This window comes from Apodemus sylvaticus, chromosome 3 (assembly GCF_947179515.1).
Source record: "Apodemus sylvaticus chromosome 3, mApoSyl1.1, whole genome shotgun sequence".
Taxonomy (NCBI): domain Eukaryota; kingdom Metazoa; phylum Chordata; class Mammalia; order Rodentia; family Muridae; genus Apodemus; species Apodemus sylvaticus.
The window spans coordinates 98622956-98641445 of NC_067474.1; the positions used below are offsets into that span (position 1 = coordinate 98622956).

The 18490-nt window shown below is 38.7% G+C and overlaps 1 pseudogene; it reads right to left on the minus strand.

Moving 5' to 3' along the window:
- Positions 1-450: 450 nt before the first annotated feature.
- On the minus strand, positions 451-1371 carry LOC127679946 (mitochondrial carrier homolog 2-like; annotated as a pseudogene).
- Positions 1372-18490: the final 17119 nt, after the last annotated feature.

Here is an 18490-nt window from a genome sequence, read left to right on the forward strand (position 1 = left end):
TTCTTGATCTAACTACCTTACAACTTCATGTGGAGGATAAATGAGTTCCTAAAGGATTACATGAGAACTGAAAATACATGTGATTAGAGAAGTAATAATATTCTGTTATTTTAGTTTAAATATGAGGAGCCAGGGATCATTTCTTCTCAGCAAACTGAGACTTGCATCTCCTACACCCCTCTGCAATGCTGTTTACATTGGAACATCCACATACTTTTGTAGCCAAGTAAATCAGTCAAGAGGGAAATCCTAATTAATCTGAGTGGACATTCTCTGTTAGTTCATAATGTAAAAGAGAATCCTGCCATTAATGATACTCTGAAACTCCTACATTACAAATAATTTTTTTCCATTTTCCCAAGATTAAATGATTATTTAAAAAGCATGCTATACTGTATAGAAATCAACATTCTCTCCCATAATTCTGTGGACTATAGAAATGTCCTGCTCCACATCTTCAAATTAACATTCTCAGGTCACAACAGTAAGTCTTTCCACAAGGAACCTTCCAGAAAAGCAAGCTGTTTCCTCAGCTCATATTTCCCGCTTTTTATAGCATGCACCAGCAATCTATCCAAGAAGTGTGTATTGGAGAGTAAGGAGAGTACAGAGATCCACCAGCAAACCTATAGTTGTTGACAGCCATAAGAGTAGATATAAGCACAAAGGGCTAGGCCAACACACTGGTAAAGAATACTGTGACAGCTTGAGAATAACTTTTCATTTCATTCATGGTAGAAACTCCACTGTCCGGTGTAAAGGTATTGATGAGATAAGCCAGTGAGTTACACAGCCAAAAAGAAATGATGTCACCTAGGAGGCAAGGAATGAGACCTGCAAAAATTCCTATGATGCCTTCTTCCCGGAAGATTGTTTCTATGGAGTTACCCAGTCTGAAGTACTTAGACTCTCTGCTGGTAAACTATGCCATGGACCTCAGAGTGATCACGTGCAAGGGATGTGCATTGAGGGTAGCAGCAGAATGAACAATCATCTCTTGAGTTGTCTCTTTGATAACTTGGTCAAAGGAGGATGAATCTTCTTTTTGTACAGTAGCAGATCTTAACTCCTTGGGTTTCTCGGGATCCTGGTAATACTGTAAAACTTTACCACGGACCACAGTTCCAAGGACTCCTGAACACAGACTTAGAATTAAGCCTGTGAACAATCCATGCCTCCCATCGATGCTTGCAATGTGCTGAGCATAGCAAAAGAGGCCAGGAAGCTGACATACTTGTCGCCAAAAATATTTCGTCCTATTGTTGGAGAAAGAGGCTCATCCACCGGGATGAGCACTTTCACATACATGAGTGGCTGGGATAGGATGGTGAGACCCGAGCACAGGAGCACTTGACTGGCCATGACCACCATGATGGTACCCGCAGACAAACGGAAAGAGTCACCGAGCAATGCAGCCGGTTCCAGATCATCTGTCGGGGACGCCCCACTTTTCATAATTATCAGAACATCATATTATTTTCTCCCTCATTCATACTTGAAGGACTTAAGGCTCATTTTAAGCAGTTGCTCCCATGTTATACCTCAGGGAAGTGGTAAATTAGTACTACCATGCAGTGCAGGCCTCATGAAAGGGATCCTTTAAGGCAACAGTGCTTCTGTGGATTCAGTGGAGGGGAAACCAGAAGTCTTCTGAGGGTTAGGAAGGATGGATAGAAGAGACAACATCTAAGTACCACTAAAATTTCAGTATCAGGAGATGTAATTATGGCATACCACTCAAAGGACATATAAGGTTAAAACTATGAATATAGGATATGCTGAGGTAAGAGTCGTACTCTATCAGAATCTATCAGATCTATCAGAATGTGAAAGTCATCTGTCCAGAGGAAATGGCTCTCTTGCAACTAAACAGGATTGCATTTCAGGAAACAACAGAGAAAGATGCCTGCCTGTATGGCCTAGAGATCCCCTGTAGTTAGAGGATAGGAGATGCAAGAGAAGCCTTCAGAAGAGAAAGTAAAAGAATGGTCAGATAACACCTGCTGTCTCCTGAATTTTTAATCTTAGCCATTCTGACTGGTGTAAGGTGAAATCTCAGGGTTGTTTTGATTTGCATTTCCCTAATGACTAATGAAGTTGAGCATTTTTTAAGATGTTTCTCCGCCATCCGAAATTCTTCAGGGGAGAATTCTTTGTTTAACTCTGTACCCCATTTTTTAATAGGGTTGTTTGGTTTTCTGGGGTCCAACTTCTTGAGTTCTTTATATATAGTGGATATTATTACTTTCTCCCTGTACCGATGTCCTCAAGGGTCTTCCCCAGTTTCTTTTCTATTAGCTTCAGAGTATCTGGCCTTATCGAGGATGTGGAGAAAGAGGAACACTCCTCCACTGCTGGTGGGGTTGCAAATTGGTACAACCACTCTGGAAATCAGTCTGGCAGTTCCTCCGAAAACTGGGCACCTCACTTCCAGAAGATCCTGCTTTACCACTCCTGGCATATACCCAAAAGATTCCCCAGCATGTAATAAGGATACATGTTCTACTGTGTTCATAGCAGCCCTATTTATAATTGCCAGAAGTTGGAAAGAACCCAGGTATCCCTCAACAGAAAAGTGGATGCAAAAAATGTGGTATATATACACAATGGAGTACTATTCAGCCATTAGAAACAATGAATTCATGAAATTCTTAGGCAAATGGATGGAGCTGGAGAACATACTAAGTGAGGTAACTCAGACTCAAAAGATGAATCATGGTATGCACTCACTAATAAGTGGATATTAACCTAGAAAACTGGAATACCCAAAACATAATCCACACATCAAATGAGGTACAAGAAGAATGGAGGAGTGGACCCTTGTTCTGGACTCAGTGAAGCAGTATAGAACAAAATCAGAACAGGGAAGTGGGAAGGCTTGGGTGGGAAAACAGGGGGAGGGAAGGGGACTGATGGGACTTTCGGGGAATGGGGATCCAGCAAAGGGGAAATCATTTTAAATGTAAATAAATATATCAATAGAAAAATAGACATGAAAAAAAAAAGAATGGTCAGAGAGCTCACTGGTCTGAGGGGTCTCAACAAAGGATATGACCAACAGGAGATTGTGACTGGGGGCACAAGGGTTGGAGAGTGGTCATGGTGAGGTTGGAGCACACACCTCCAAGGTGATGCAAGGTATAAGGCAAAAGAAAAAAAAAAACCAATCAACTGAGAAGAAAATAATGGCAGGCAGGTGGTTAGGAATAGAGGAAAGGCAATCAACTCTCCGCACTCCCAACCTCCGCCCCTGTCATATTCTTGCTTAGTGGCTTAGCACAGCTCTCTTTAGGAATCATTGGTTTGCCCACTGCACTTCTTAAAGTTTCCCATCTAACACTGAACATTTTTTTAATTATTTTTTTATTGAATATTGTTTTCATTTACATTGCCAATGGTAAAACCTTTCCCGATATTCCCCCTTCCCTAAGAGCCCCAACCCCTCCTCTTCCTCCTCCCTCCTTCCCCCTGCCTCCACCTATATGCCTCTCCACCCAATACACTCCCTTCCCCCACCCCCTCAGTTTCCCTTTGTTCGCGCCTCTGTTGAGCCTTTACCTAACTAAGGGCCATTCTTCCCACTGATGCCCAACAAGGCCTTCCTTTGCCACATTTTTGGCTGGAACCATGTCTGCCCCTTGGTTGATGGTTCAGTCCCCGGGAGTCTTGGGGCATCTGGGTAGCCAAAATCACTGTTCTTCCCATGGGGCTGAAAACCCCTTCAGCTCCTCTGTACCATCCTCCAGTTCCTCCATTGGGGACCCCATGCCCAGTCCAATAGTTGTTTGTTAGCATCTGCCTCTTTATTTGTAAGGCTCTGGCAGTGCCCCATCAGAGACAACCATAGCATGCTCCTTTTGGTTTACACTTCTTGTTGTCCATGGTAGTGTCAGGGTTTGTTGACTGTTTATAGGATGGATCTCCAGGTAGGGCAGTATCTAGATGGCCTTTACTTCTGTCTATGCTCCACACATTGTCTCCCTTATTGCTCCTGTGACTATTTTGTTCTTTTTCTTAGAGGAACCAAATCACCCTCACTTAAGTCTTCCTTCTTCTTGAGCTTGGTGAATTGTAACTTGTTTATTTTGAGCTTTTGAGCTAACATCCACTTATTAGTGAGTGCATACCATTTGTGTTCTTTTGTGATTGGGTTGCCTCACTCAGGATGACACTTTCTAGTTCCATCCATTTGCCTAAGAATTTTATAAATTCATTGTTTTTAATAGCTGAATAGTACTCCATTGTGTATATATACAATAGTTTCTAAATCCATTACTCTCTTGAGGGACATCTGGGTTCTTTCTATCTTCTGGCTATTATAAATAAGGCAGCTATGAACATAGTGGAGCATGTGTCCTTATTACATGTAGGGGCATCACCTGGGTATATGCTCAGGAGTGGTATAGCTGGGTATGCTGGTAATACTATGTCTAATTTTCTGAGGAATCACCAAACTGGTTTTACCAGCTTGCAATCCCACCAACAATGGAGAAGTGTTCCTTTTTCCCCACATCCTCTCCAGCAACTGCTGTCCCATGAGTTTTTCATCTTAGCCACTCTGACTGGTGTAAGGTGTAATCTCAGTGTTGTTTTGATTTGCATTTCCCTGATAACTAGGGATGCTGAACATTTCTTTAGTTTTGAGTTTCCTCAGTTGATAATTCCCTGTTTAGCTTTGTACCCCATTTTTTAATAGGGTTATTTGACTCTCTGGAGACTAACTTCTTGAATTCTTTGTATACATTGGATATTAGCCCTCTATCATATGTAGGGTTGGTAAAGATCTTTTCCCAATTTCTTGGTTGCCATTTTGTCCTACTGATTGTGTCCTTTGCTTTACAGAAACTTTGCAGTTTTATGAGGTTCCATTTGTTGATTCTTGTTCTTAGAGCATAAGCCATTGGTGTTCTGTTTAGGAACTTTTCCACTGTGCCCACATAACACTGAACTTTTTATTCTGTGTTGTGCCCTTCATGGAATAGGAAAGCTCTCACATGCTTTGTGAATGACAGCCCATATGTACATGAGCCACATTTCTCTCTGTATTCACTCATAAGCTCAAAGTTCCTCATGACTCCAAGTCATCTACACCCTAGACTTGCCAGCTATGTGGGAAGAAAACCCAAACACAAGAGAGGACACCAGAGTTTTGAAGTGAAGAGGACATAGGGCTGATACCAGGAAGTCTACACTCCCCAGGAGAGACATTGATACTTGTCTGAAATGTATTCTTGAGACTATCAGTCTACACTATCTATGTTCCAGAGAGAACTAATTAGATGTATTTAAGCCTCTGTCTATGTGAAATGTTCAACTGATAGTAGCACATGCCTTTATTAATTTACTACCAAGATATCTATAGAGCTCAACACTCTGCCAGTCTACAATAAGCTTAAAATATAGTGGTGCATGAGCGAACAGTGTCCCTAATCCTTGGATATTGATAGCCAAAACCTCATTGTGTCATTTTGATGTTGAAAAATACTTGGCTAAATACAGGGGGGAAAGGTCAAAACCAGACTCAGAGAGTGCCCCCAAATCATTGCCTGCTTACAGAGTTTGCAGAAAAGCACTAGTTTGACAACTTTTAAAATATTGAATGAAGAAGAGTTTTTAAAATTTGAATTTTACCAAGAGGTAATAATTTTACATGGTTTACAATTCATTGTTTCAATGTATTTCTATTCAAGTTCACATTTGGAACAGGATGCTGGCTCTTGTTAGAAGCCCTTCTTAAGGGCTCTTAGCTTGTAAATCCTATAAGGAATTATATTCATTTATTTTATATATTATATTATATTATACTGAGAAGTCAATAACCGTGTCATTCATGATATAACAGCATGAGCACATAACTTGGCCATGCTCTCCACCTGTAAAAGAAACACAGAGCAGGGTACCCGAAACGCCTCCCATCAGACAATCTGCAGTATAGAGTGTGAGACAGAAAACACAGGGATCCACCATAAAATTGTAATTATTCCTCACAGTATCATCTGAATGTCTATGTCTATGATGGTTTTTAAATTTCATTAGTCAGTAGAAATAGACAGATGAAAAAGAAATGGCTCAGAGTTGATGTGAGTGTGAAAATGTATTTTCCCTTTCTCCCTTCAGCACACAGTGGCATGGTGTGTGAGTTGTTTTTTCTAAGTAGCAAACCAGCTCCAAACCAAAAGGCATAAAGTGATAGCTAAATGATTGTTACCTCAGGGGACTCAGTGTCCTGCTTTTGGTGACAGTAGTTTCAGTCCAGCCACACTCATATGGGAGCTTAGTTGGATTAGAATGCTGGAGATGATTTCATCACATGACTCATGCTTAGCTGGGCTCAGCTCTGACACTGCTCTATCTGAGCTTTGGAGTGCAAGGTCTTCAGATATATTCTGTTCTCCACCCTAATACTTCACAAATATAAAAGTATACCTAAAGTGTTGTTTTCTTTCTCATATGAACATGTTTGTCTAACAGAAACTATTAATTCAGTAGAAAAAGGAAAAGAGAAAAATATACAAATATATTCAAAATTCTTCTCTTTCCCCTAAAAAGCACATAGGTGAGTCTTCAAAGTAGCCTGGAAGGTGATAGATGATAATTTGAAGAAAAAGCAAGCATCTGTGTGAAGTACATTAAGGATGATGGAATGGGTGTAGAGGAAAAGGGAGAACATTTAAGAATGCTTGCTATGCATTAAGTACCAACAAGACCCCTTCTTGGGTACTTTCAAATCTTGAGATACTGAGCAAATATTTGAAATTCCTTAGGGTATATATACAATTGAAGCTACAATACACATTTCTTATACTTTTACAAAAGACATTAAAATATTTTGTATGTTTACTTTTTTAAAGACACGCATTTGTGGAGTGGTAAATGTGGAGGTGAGTTCATGTAACTCTGAGCTACAGGATTGTTATCACCAAAGCATATATATTGTGCTTTGAACATTTTTAACAATAGAAGTAGTTCTGCCTGAGGCCAACCTACTCTGTTCTATATTTAAACTCTGAAATACTGGCCCATGCTAGTGACACTTCTACCTAGAAGCAGAAAGACTTCTAGAATTTGTGAAACAATAAAAGCTAAAATCTCCACAAAACCACTTAACTTAGTACATGGATTCTTTTGTAGTTAGAATCATTGAGCTTGCTGATTACAGTAAGTCTCTTGTGTACATCTGAATTTCAGTGATAGTATGAATAAATATGTTAGAATGAGACTCAGCTTGGAGTTGGGCTGGCTTGGGGAAGATGATGAAGACAGAATCAGAAATATCCCTCCTCTACTGATAATTATTTCAAAACACTGTGCCCAATTCCAGTTGTCAATGTGAAGAGAGAAGAGTGATGATCTGCATTCTTGCCATCCAGCATGGGGTCTGACCATGGTGGACTTTTTGACATAGGTAGGAAAACAGAATGAAAATACTGAGTCTGATCCAGGAGCTCTTAGTCGAAATAAATAAATGAATAAACAAACAAACAAACAAACAAACAAACAAACAAACAAGCTGTTATTTCTGGTCCTCCCAGAAGCTAATAGGAGGACAGGATTAAGAATACAAGAGAGTTCTTTGAGTGGAGTTAGAGAGAATGGGGGCTGGAAGTGGCACCAAAGTGCAAGGCATACCATCGCCTTGTGAGAGAGAAGGGACACAGAGCCTTGGAGTTTCAAGCTAAAGAACAGTGCTAAGGAAGTTTTGGCAAAACAAAGGAGACTTCTTAAGAAGAAATCATTTTCTTAATCTCTCAGGAATTATCTACATTGTTAAGTCTGCTGTGTTAGTCATTGATATAACCCATGAAAAGTATGCCTTAATTTAAAAAATGGCCATATATCTGCAATGCAGAATCCCAGACAGTGTTGATGATGTACTCTTGATAGAACTCTGATAGGAGATGTAAGTGGACAGAGAACTGTCTTGCTTAATCTATCGTCTACTTGGTTCAGCATATGAACAATACCGTGACTTCTAGCTTAATAGGTGAGTGACTTGCTTTAGAAACACCTCAATAATAATGCAGATCTCTATAAACACATGTCAAGGGTACAGTCAAAGGTTTATTTCTTCAACTGAAAAATAGGCAGTTGTTTCTATGTTCTTCTTCCAGTTATTCTTCATCTTAATATCTTTCTTCAACTGCTAAACTTTGTTGATTCCTGACATTGTATGAGAGCTTTATTTTACATTAAATCATGTATGTAAACACATATGTAGAGACAATTTCAAGGCCATATCTGATACTCCTTGTCTTAATTGGTGTGACAAAACTGTGCCACCTACAAGACTCTACTTTTCCAGTGTCACTTCTGTTTTGCTATCCAAATATGAAGTTGCATCACACCTGTCTTTGGCAATGCTTCATAGAACAGGTACTCCTCAGAATTCTCTGGTAGCTGCACCATATCCCTCTTGATGGGAATGGGATATGGTATGGGCTTAAGTGATCATGAGAAATAGGGTGAGATTTACACACACACACACACACACACACACACACACATATATATATATATATATATATATATATATATATATATATATATAGAGAGAGAGAGAGAGAGAGAGAGATGCAGTCATTCTGGTGTTATTTGTCCATTTCTCCATTATATATAGGTTTTGAGATATCTTAAAAACCTATGTTTCCCATATTCCATGATACAAGGAAACTTAGTATTGAATAAAGTGTTGAGCAGGTGTCTCTGAAGCTCTTCCCAATACTTTAATTTCAGTGTTAATGTTAATATTTAAAAAGTCACAGAATTTCATATCTCATTTATGATTAGCCTACATCATACTCAATGTGTATTCTATCCTTTATGTTTGACTATTTATATGGTTTTAACTTTCTTGTAAAAGTGCATACTTGTCTAGGATAAAGCCAAGGTAGATATTCCTTTAACTTTTGTTTCTTGTACATAAAGCTTATTGTGATAGGGAAGTGGGATCTCTTCATTGACATTATGGAATAGGCCTTTAAATTCAGCTACTTCCAACCTTGTTTCCAACCACATTACAGCTGTTCCTTTAAATCAGACCTGAACTAAGCAAGAACATCTGTAGCAAAAATTATGAGGCCCAGCTGAACATTTTGGACCAGCATGTTCCATCTCACTTCTTTCAGCTTTAACCTTTTAGTAATTATCTTTACTATCCTTAGAAATGGTAATTAAAATTGGTAGAAGAACAAACAGAATACTCAAGATGTTTTTACGTTCCAAACACCAGGTATATAAATGTCAGTGGCTTAAATATTATTGCAAGAATGCTTTTATTAACTCCACCTCTGGCCTTCTTGGGGATCATATTTAGCCTTTCCTCCAGGGAGTGTAACACTGCTAATCAGCTTGCATAGTTGGCAGACATTAAAATGCTGGGGATACCTGAAGCTACCCCAGGCATCATTCTCCCCTGACTTGAGACAAGCCTGCTAGATCAGAAGGCATGGGTGGGTGCGTTAATACCACTGTCCCTGTCTAAAAATCTGTTCAGCTATAACAATCAAAAATATGTTCCACGTTAAGCAATAATTTTTCCAAGTGGACCCTTTCAATATTGAAAGCACATCTTTTTTGTTTGTTTTGTTTTGTTTGTTTGCTTGTTTTTTTTCTGAAAACACATCTTTAAGGGACTCCAGGTCCTTCTGTCTTTAGAAATTGTTTACTACAGAGCTGGCAAGCTGTGAGTTTGAATCTATGAAGATCAGAGTTACTAACATCTGATGCTTTGATTGAACTTCTTTGATTGGTAACAGTGAGTTTGTAGATATCTATAGTGATTACTCTTTGGGGTCTTTATTAACCTCTGAATTACTGTTCCTGCTTCATTAGAACAAAACAACTTATTTACTAAAATTTTATGCACCTTATGTTCCCTAGCATTTAGGATCAAATTACTGAACACTAATTTTCATATCTCATTCAAACCAGGAATTAAGTTACCTATATTAATAGAAAGATGGTCACTCAATGTAGACTTGATGGCTCCTCATGGCATTTGGCCCATAAGAATGGCCTAGCAATACAAAGGATTGCCGTGGGTGAAGAGCCAGAGACACTTGTTTATGTGCAATTGGAATTGATTGAAAACCAAGCATCTGTTACTAACTGGAAGGATTTTCATTAAAAATATCAATATTTATTGATTGCTATTTAGAAGCAGCTTAATAGAAAACTTAGTTGATTTTTAAATTTTTTCAATTGTTCATTTTCATTTATGACTCTGCATAGCAATAATACTATAATCCGTTCCTCTATTTCCTTCAAACTAGATGTTTCTTCTGCTTTCACGTTGGGTCGGGTTCTCTCACTTCTCTTGGTTTCTGAGCCATTTGGCTTTATTTCCTGATGGGAATGGCATGGGTGGAAGAATTGAACCAGCTTCCTATCATTCCCTCCCTACCTCACAGTCATTCTTAGAGCTGGAACTGAAGATCATTTTAGCCCCAAGCACATTTTTGTTGAGTTATTTGTTCAATAAATATTTCATTGTCCTTATTGTGCCAAGAGTTGGTAACTCTGACATCAATCATTTCACTACCCACTGGTATTTAAATATGGTTGCATATTCAGATAACACAGTAGTCAATTATTAAAGTTGCTTAAAGTCATTTTAACTGACAGAGGATTTATAGCTTCACTATCTTAATTCTTAGTAAACTGTGAACCAAAATATGAGCATAAAACTTACTTTATAAAATCCTTTTGGTAAGAGAAAAGTTTAATAGTTTTGTGGTTTTCAGTGCTATACTTCGTAAGTAAAGTTGAAACATAAATCCTTCCCTAGGGTATAAGCTTGGCTACCTTTCAATTTTCGCAGAAAAGCTACATGAAGCAAGAAGAACAATAAACTGATAATTTGAGGGCATGTTTGTATGTTTAAGCTTCAATTATTCCTGAAGCCTTTCCTCCCAGCCTACAAGGGCACAGCAACTTCCCCCAGAAGAAAATTATAAGAAAATTATAGCCTCATGAAAATTCCAGCCATAAGCATCCAATTATTTGAGGAATTATGGATCTTCTTTAATGATGTAGATTCAAAAATGCAAACCAGTTGCTTTGGATATCAGTTTTCCAAATGCTAGCCGCAGACCTTATAGAAAGCATATTCCAAGTAGGAAAATATGAATGGGAGTGTTTTTGTCTTTTATTTTACCGAACACGTTAATTGTGAGCACATGAGTCATATTCCTAATCAGTATTCCCTGGAGACACTGAAATCCAGGTCAGGCTGGAGACTCCTCGGTGCCAGTGTACGAAGGGAGCAAGTGTGAAGGAGAAGACAAAAGCATGTGTTGGAACTAGCTTTAACGCTAGATACAAAAGATGGCTGTGTTAGTCAGCGGCTGTGTTGTGGTTTCAAGCCAATTTTCCTTCTGTTTTCTTTCCTGTAGCAGAGGGGTCAGAGCTGTTTGAAGGACTCCCTACTTTCTTGTTTTTACCTGTATCTCTAGGGTGGTTTATTGCTTGGTCCCATTAAAGAGAACACAGAGCACAAATAATAAATTGCTTCCATACCTTTCTGGATGCAATAAGACTTTCATGTATTCATTCCAAGATTCTTTAAGGAGTACTTTGATAGCCCAGGCATTAGAAAGACAGAGTCAATGACTGAAGCTGGGAGATGAGACTTCAGTAGGAGCTGGATTCCGCTTTATTGGATACATGAGCCAATGTAGCAGGAACAAACCTTCTATTAGAATAGTTCTTAGGGCTCTAGAAATCCTATCAGAACAGATAATGTGTTTCAATAACTATTCTGTGTTCCTCACAGCTGAACCATGGACCTTATATTCAATTTTATTAGATATCTCTAGTCCTTTACCATGTCTTAACCATTGGACATATAAATCCCCCAATATGCACAAACCTCATATTTCTGTTAACTCATCTTCAAAATTAATGCTACCAAAACCTAAAGCTAATGAGTGATAACTTTAATTAATTCTATTACATTTTCATTACCTTTTAACTACAAAGTACTTCTTGACCTAAAATGAAGTAGTCACTCAAACCAAAGATTAGGAAATATGGTCTGAGCTCAGAATGAAGGATTTTTAAAATTTGAATTTGTCCTGGAAAAGTTAAAGGTAGATGAATTTAGTCTCTGGGAGTTGGTAATCCAATTGTTTGTGGCCTCTACCCTCAAGGAACCTGCAATCTAGCAAACTGTCCACTGTGGTGATCTAAGGTATTTTCAGTCAGTAGAAGGAAGTCATTGATGCAAAGTCCAAATGAGCTGCATCCTTCTTGTTAACAGCTGCTCTGTTGTGAATGAGCCACAACGGATGGATCCGTGGTGTGTGTGAAATATTGGTGTGCCTCAGTTTTATGGCCTTCACTTCCCACACTTTGCTTTGGTTGCTCATTGATCTAAGCATCATCCTAGCCTCATGTGATGCCACTAGCCACCCAACAGTCCTAGCCCAGTCTGTTCTGTGCACTCTCTCCATCTTCCCTTCCCAAGGCTTTAGAGTCACTTCTCACCGAGCCTCTTTGAACTCAAATACTTGACCCTCATACAATTTCCCTTCTGCTCAGCACGCTACTCTTTATTCTAATGCTTAACTCCAGGGAGAAAAATAAAGTCTTAACTTGAAAGTTATCTTCTGGACTCAGTTGGCTGCCAAATCTTATAATCTTTTCCTTCCTTACCAGCTTCTTAGGTCTTCACAAGATCTCATCTGATGAATTCCAATTATCTAAAACCCTCCCTCCAGGCTCCCTTCCTGTCAGCCACCAGAAAACTCCCCCATATACGAGTCCAAGCAAGATCCCATGGCTCCACTCTTTCAGTGATTCATAATGTGATCTGACCTACTGTAAATCCAGTGTCACTACTTCCTCCTGTGATTCACATCCCTGCCTCCTGAACCCCTTTATGCCAAATTCTACCCAGACTGAATCTTCTTCCTGTTCTAACAATGTTTCTCCTCCACCCCACCCCACATCTCTCTTCTTGACTAGTGGATAAATTCCCACTATTCCTTTAACTCCATTTAAATCCTTGTATAACTCCTTGTAGGTAGGTCAGTATTCTCATAAACTTGCATGCTCTTATCTGCAAATTCTCATTGGCATAATAATTAGGGTAGGTTATTTGCAGAAATGGGCTCAAAATGGACACTGGTGCAAACCTTTGCTTCTTAACGTAAGTAAACTGATCTTAGTCAAGTATTCCTGCAGGCATTGATTCTGGAAACTGTGCTAATGGAGGCTCTTCCACCTTCAACAAATTGACCCCAACATTTCTCTGAAATTGTGTATTTAAATTGGAACTAACTCCAAAAGAGCGTGGAGCAAGGACTGTGGGATACACACACACACACACACACACACACACACACACACGCACACACACACATGGGTTGTGCCTGGCAGCTGTTTCACTTTCTTCTTAACCGTAAGGAGGGTTTGGATATCTTATCTAGGTATATCCTCACCATGACAGGAAGATGTTTTAATGAGTGTCTTTTTGTTTTTCTGGCAAATTTCCTTTGTATCCATAAGGGGGACTTGGAAATGTTGTCTAGGTATATCCTCACCATGAAAGGAAGATGTTTTCATGAGTATGTTTTGTTTTCTGCCAAATCTTGATATATATTAGAATGGCTGTGTCATGAAAAAGAATGTGTAATCTGTTCTGTGGTCCCATAGGAAAGCTGCTGTCACTTAGTAGAACTTCAGCAAATGTGTATATGTAAAAAGAAGTGGAAGGACGAGGAGCAACGGCACCACTTCCCACATGGAAAGCATTTGTAGAAGTTAGCTTGAAATTCGTGTAGAAAATGTATATGTTGATAGAACTTGCTAACACTCTTCTATTTTATCCTACCAGGTTTGCTTCAATATCCATCTAGTAATTATAACTATGATAATAGACAAACTACTCCAAAACATTAGCATTAAAAAGTTTTTAAATTACTAATTTAAATTTTAAGTTAAAAATAATATTCATAAAACAATTAAATAAAAATATGATATATGCGTGGGTGCATGTGTATGTGTGTATAATGGAATACTCGTATATTATCTATTCTTGGGGTTAAATTCAAGCTAGTGTGTCTTATAAAGATTCATAAATTGAGTATCCTGGAGTTATTGCAAATGCTGACATTCTTAAGAAACATAAACATACAGAGACTCTTTTATTAATTAATTAATTTTATGTTTATATGCGTGTATCTGAGTGTGTCCATGTGTGCCATGTGTATTCAGTGCCCCCAGAGATCAGGAAAAGTTGTCAGATCCTCTGAACTGAAATTACAGAGAACTGTAAGCTTCAACTCTGGGAATCAGGTTCAGGTCTTCCACAGGAGCAATAACTAGGCTTAATCTCTCAGCCATCTTTTAAGCCCTACTGACACTCTTTCCTAAATACAAAATTATTACACATTATAATATAAACAACACGGACAAAACTGTCTATATTTTAGCATTATTAGTAACTATTAAATATTTCACTGTCTAGTTTGGATATGTGATTTTTTTCACATTTCCCTAATCAGTTAAGTAAAGAAAAACAAGTTTGCCATAGGCACAAATATTTTCCCCAAGGAAATGCACGGAGTTACTAAATTTTCTTTTAAGAACTGTGGCAAGGATGGTCTACAGAGAATGAATATTTTAGATGATAGATACAGGAATGCAAACTATTAGAGCTAGATTTGGGAGAATTCATCAAAAGTAGCATTCAGGGCTCCCCAGAATGCTCTCATAGTTTTGAAAAAGATTCATTTGTGTAGATTGTATCTGCTATGAACATCATATAGACTGTTCATGCTATTTGTATATTTTGTATATTTGTACACATTTGTATATGCCATTTGCATAGCAAATGTCATATTAAACTCAAATTTCATACTTTTTCAAGAAGAATTACACAAACATTGATCTTCCTTGCCTGGAAATAAAAATCCAGAGTGGTCCTGAATGTCAGGTCTCTGACAACAGGAAGGGAGTCAAGAAGGCTTTGGATCAAGGAAGTTAGATAATCAAGACAAGTGCTGAGGTGTATTTAACTATGTACTCAAGGGAGGACTGAATGATGGATCCTGATGAGAAAATAATTTAAGTAAAAGTGGATTTTAAAGAGAGCAAGAACGATTAGTTTAGCTTGAAGGACACATTTCCAAGAACGTCTTTTTGCAACCTCAGGAACTGGCATGCTTAGTGGCACTTTAAAATGCCCTTTTAACGATGTTTCAACTAAAATTCTATGTAAAATTCTACGCATGTCCACAGGTTTTTCTGTCTACCATCATAATATTCTGAGTCTGTACTCTGTGACCTGGAGCCGAGCACGCTCAGAAACGAAGCCCGTTGACCATCTTCCCTTGTTCACTCTAATTTTGAACTGGGAAGCATGGTCAGGAATGTGATACTAAACCAGTGGACTAAGGACTGTACCTGTTCCTATAGTTTTTTTTTTCCCATTATGAATATTTATACCTGAATAAAATTAGACAGGTTTTGTTCCAAGATGGCATTGCTTTGAAAGTAATCTCTGCCTGCTGCAGGCTGTAAATGATTCTCTGTATTTTTAATCTCTTACTTATGGAATGTTGTGGGGTTTGTTTTGTTTTCTGTTTGGGGTTTTGGTTTTTTTTTGCTTTTTTTGTCTTTTGCACTCATCTATTATTCAAATCAGTTACATTCTGCCCACTAGAACCCATGATTGTACTGGTCTCACTTCAACATTTCAGGATACTAATTCTGTCAAAGCCAACTCCTTGGAATCCCAGATTACAACTGCAAAAATCCTTTCTGTCATGTGAAGCAACATATTCTTCAGAGTGGTGACACCAGGGAGGGAAGACATCAGCAGTAAGAAGCTGTCTACCATGACAAAACTGTCTTGACTGTTCAACCACAGAGAACAGTAGCACATATAAATTATGCAAATGGCTCTCCTTTCCCAAAGACGTCGGGTTTAAAATAAATATAATTCATTTTGAGCTATTGCAGACATTTAAAAAGACATGAACTAACATGAACATTCACATGTTCATTACCAACTTCAATGTTGTGTACAACTGTGAAATTAAAATAGAAGTTAGGAGAATGAAAACATTTGGATGGATATACACATGTCCTTAATAAATATTGTAAAGAAACCCATAATTTCCTAAGAGTGATGTATTTATAGGATATTTATGGTATGCCAAGCAGTATACTAAACATTGGTGATGTTTACATGGTCTGTCTTCTGGGCAATCCACATTGCTACAATCCCTCTTTGTTATTTGACTGTATAAAGAGTCAGAGAGACATTAAGAAGGCTGGGCAAAGCGGACGTTCCTGAAATCTTCTGTGCCTCTGGTTCCTAATTTGTCAAGTGTGGCTGCTAAGAGACACCTCACGGGGTTGCTGCAAGATAGCATGTGTAAAGAACCCGCTAAGTGATAAGCTTCAGCGAAGAGCTCCCCAGCACCTCCTCTGGAGCAGTCAATGTGCATCTGGTTCTAAAGCTCTTACAGGAAGTCGGGTCTGGGCTCAGGCCAGCGCTTCTGTATCTTGTGGACATTTACCAGGACACCATGACCTTCCTCTGTGCTCAGATCTGTTCATCTAAGAATTGATCCATTAGAGTCAAAGTCTATCTCTGTGGTACCTACATAAGGCCCAATGGCATAAGGGCCCAACTCTGAGGAAAAAACAAAAACAAAAACCTATAATCACTGAATTTCAGCATCATGAGCAGCCAGTTAGTTAAGAGACTCCAACCTAGTAGGGGACTTTCCTGGCATCTGTCAGCGAGGCCACATGCCAGAATGTTCTCGTGCCTCTCACATTAATATGTATTTGTGTGCATTGTTTTTGATTGCTCTAATCGGACTTGAAATGAATCCAAAAGGTTTTACAACTAAGAGACATTAATCCCCCATGTACTCTCCCCTGAGGCTTTGTCTGAAGGCTTAATTCAGCTACCTTATCTCTCTAGGTATGTGGAGACCAAAGCCAAGGGGCTGTTTTCCTGAGGGAATTCACACTGATTCGAAGAGAGAGCCTTCATGAAGATTTCCTGTCTGACTTCTTGAATAGTCACAAAACCGAAGACCCGGTACAGTGTCTCTTCTACTTTATGCGTTGAAACACAGCCATCCCGTGGCTGATTCTTACCCATGGTGGTTGTTTCTAACAAATGTGAAGGCAAACCATAGAGTGGCATCGGTTGCTTGCATGGGAAGAAAGGGCAGCAAACCAAAAAGGCAGCATGCAGGCTCCAGGAGGGTAACTTTCAGACGCTTCCGGCGTCTGGCAAGTTTTAAACACTTTATTTGAGTGTTAAGCTCTGTTTGAGGGAGCATGTGGAGGATTCACTTTCGAAAATATCTGATGTTTTGCCAGCGAGTCTGATCATGCAATGGTAATAACTTAAATGAGTAAAGAAAAAGGAGATAGTTTTATAGCTTGATGAGAATTCCACCATCCAACTTCTTTCGCATCATCGCAGATACTTTTACTTCAAAGTATTAGTTACATTTATTATGTGAAATTTGCTCTTTTTTTCTGGTAGGATTTTTTTTTTTCGTTTTGTTTTGCTTTGCATTTTGGTTTGGGCTTTGTTTGTTTGCTTTAAAAAGCTTAGCAAATTAGTTCTCAAAAATGATAGTATTATTGACCGACCACATGAAGTGAACGACCCATCTCTCCTGGCATTTGCACTCAGAGGTATAAATGAGGCTATAATGTGAGAACTGAACCCTGGGCTTCTGAGACCCGACTCTGGCTCTGGATGGTAAGAGACTTTTATTTAGGAAATTTGCTGATGAAAGACTGCTGACTACACAGGCCAGTGGGTTTCTTATCCAACCTTAAAATAGCAGGGTCACAGAAAAACAGTCCCTCAAAGCAAACACGAAGATGCCTTTATGCCTCCTTCATCAAGCCTGCTGTCTTTTTACCTTCTCTCAGTCCTTACTGCATATTTGCTAAATCTTTCTCTTATAGCTAGTGAGTAAACCAGTTCTTTATGCAGATTCCCAACCTATTACCCCTGCCCCTTGCATCATTTCCATTTTCTCCACATTGGGCATTTCTACCTCACTCAATGTGAGTAGCATTTGTACACCTCTCCAGGCATGGGAAGGTCCAGCGGTGGTGCTTCGCAGGGGTGCTATAATTAATCTTTATGTGTGTCATTTGTCACCAATGAGTCTGAAAATGCAGTGCCTTGTATTTTATATTTTCCTTGCTTGTATCAAGTTTTCATTTTGATCTAATATGTGCACAGACATAATCACCTAAATTTGTGATTTTTTTTCTTGAAAACAGTATCTTGCAATTATATCTTAATTTTGTCCTATTTGAGGTCATACTGAGTCTAAAGTGTGAACTAAATGAAGGGCTGCATTGTGGTCACTATAAGAAAATATCTTATGAGTCTAATTAATGTATCACTGCATAGCATAAGGAAGTTGAATAATGTAAATTAATTATGAACAAAATGGAGTCAATCATATAGTAGTCCCACTTCAAAGAGTTATTA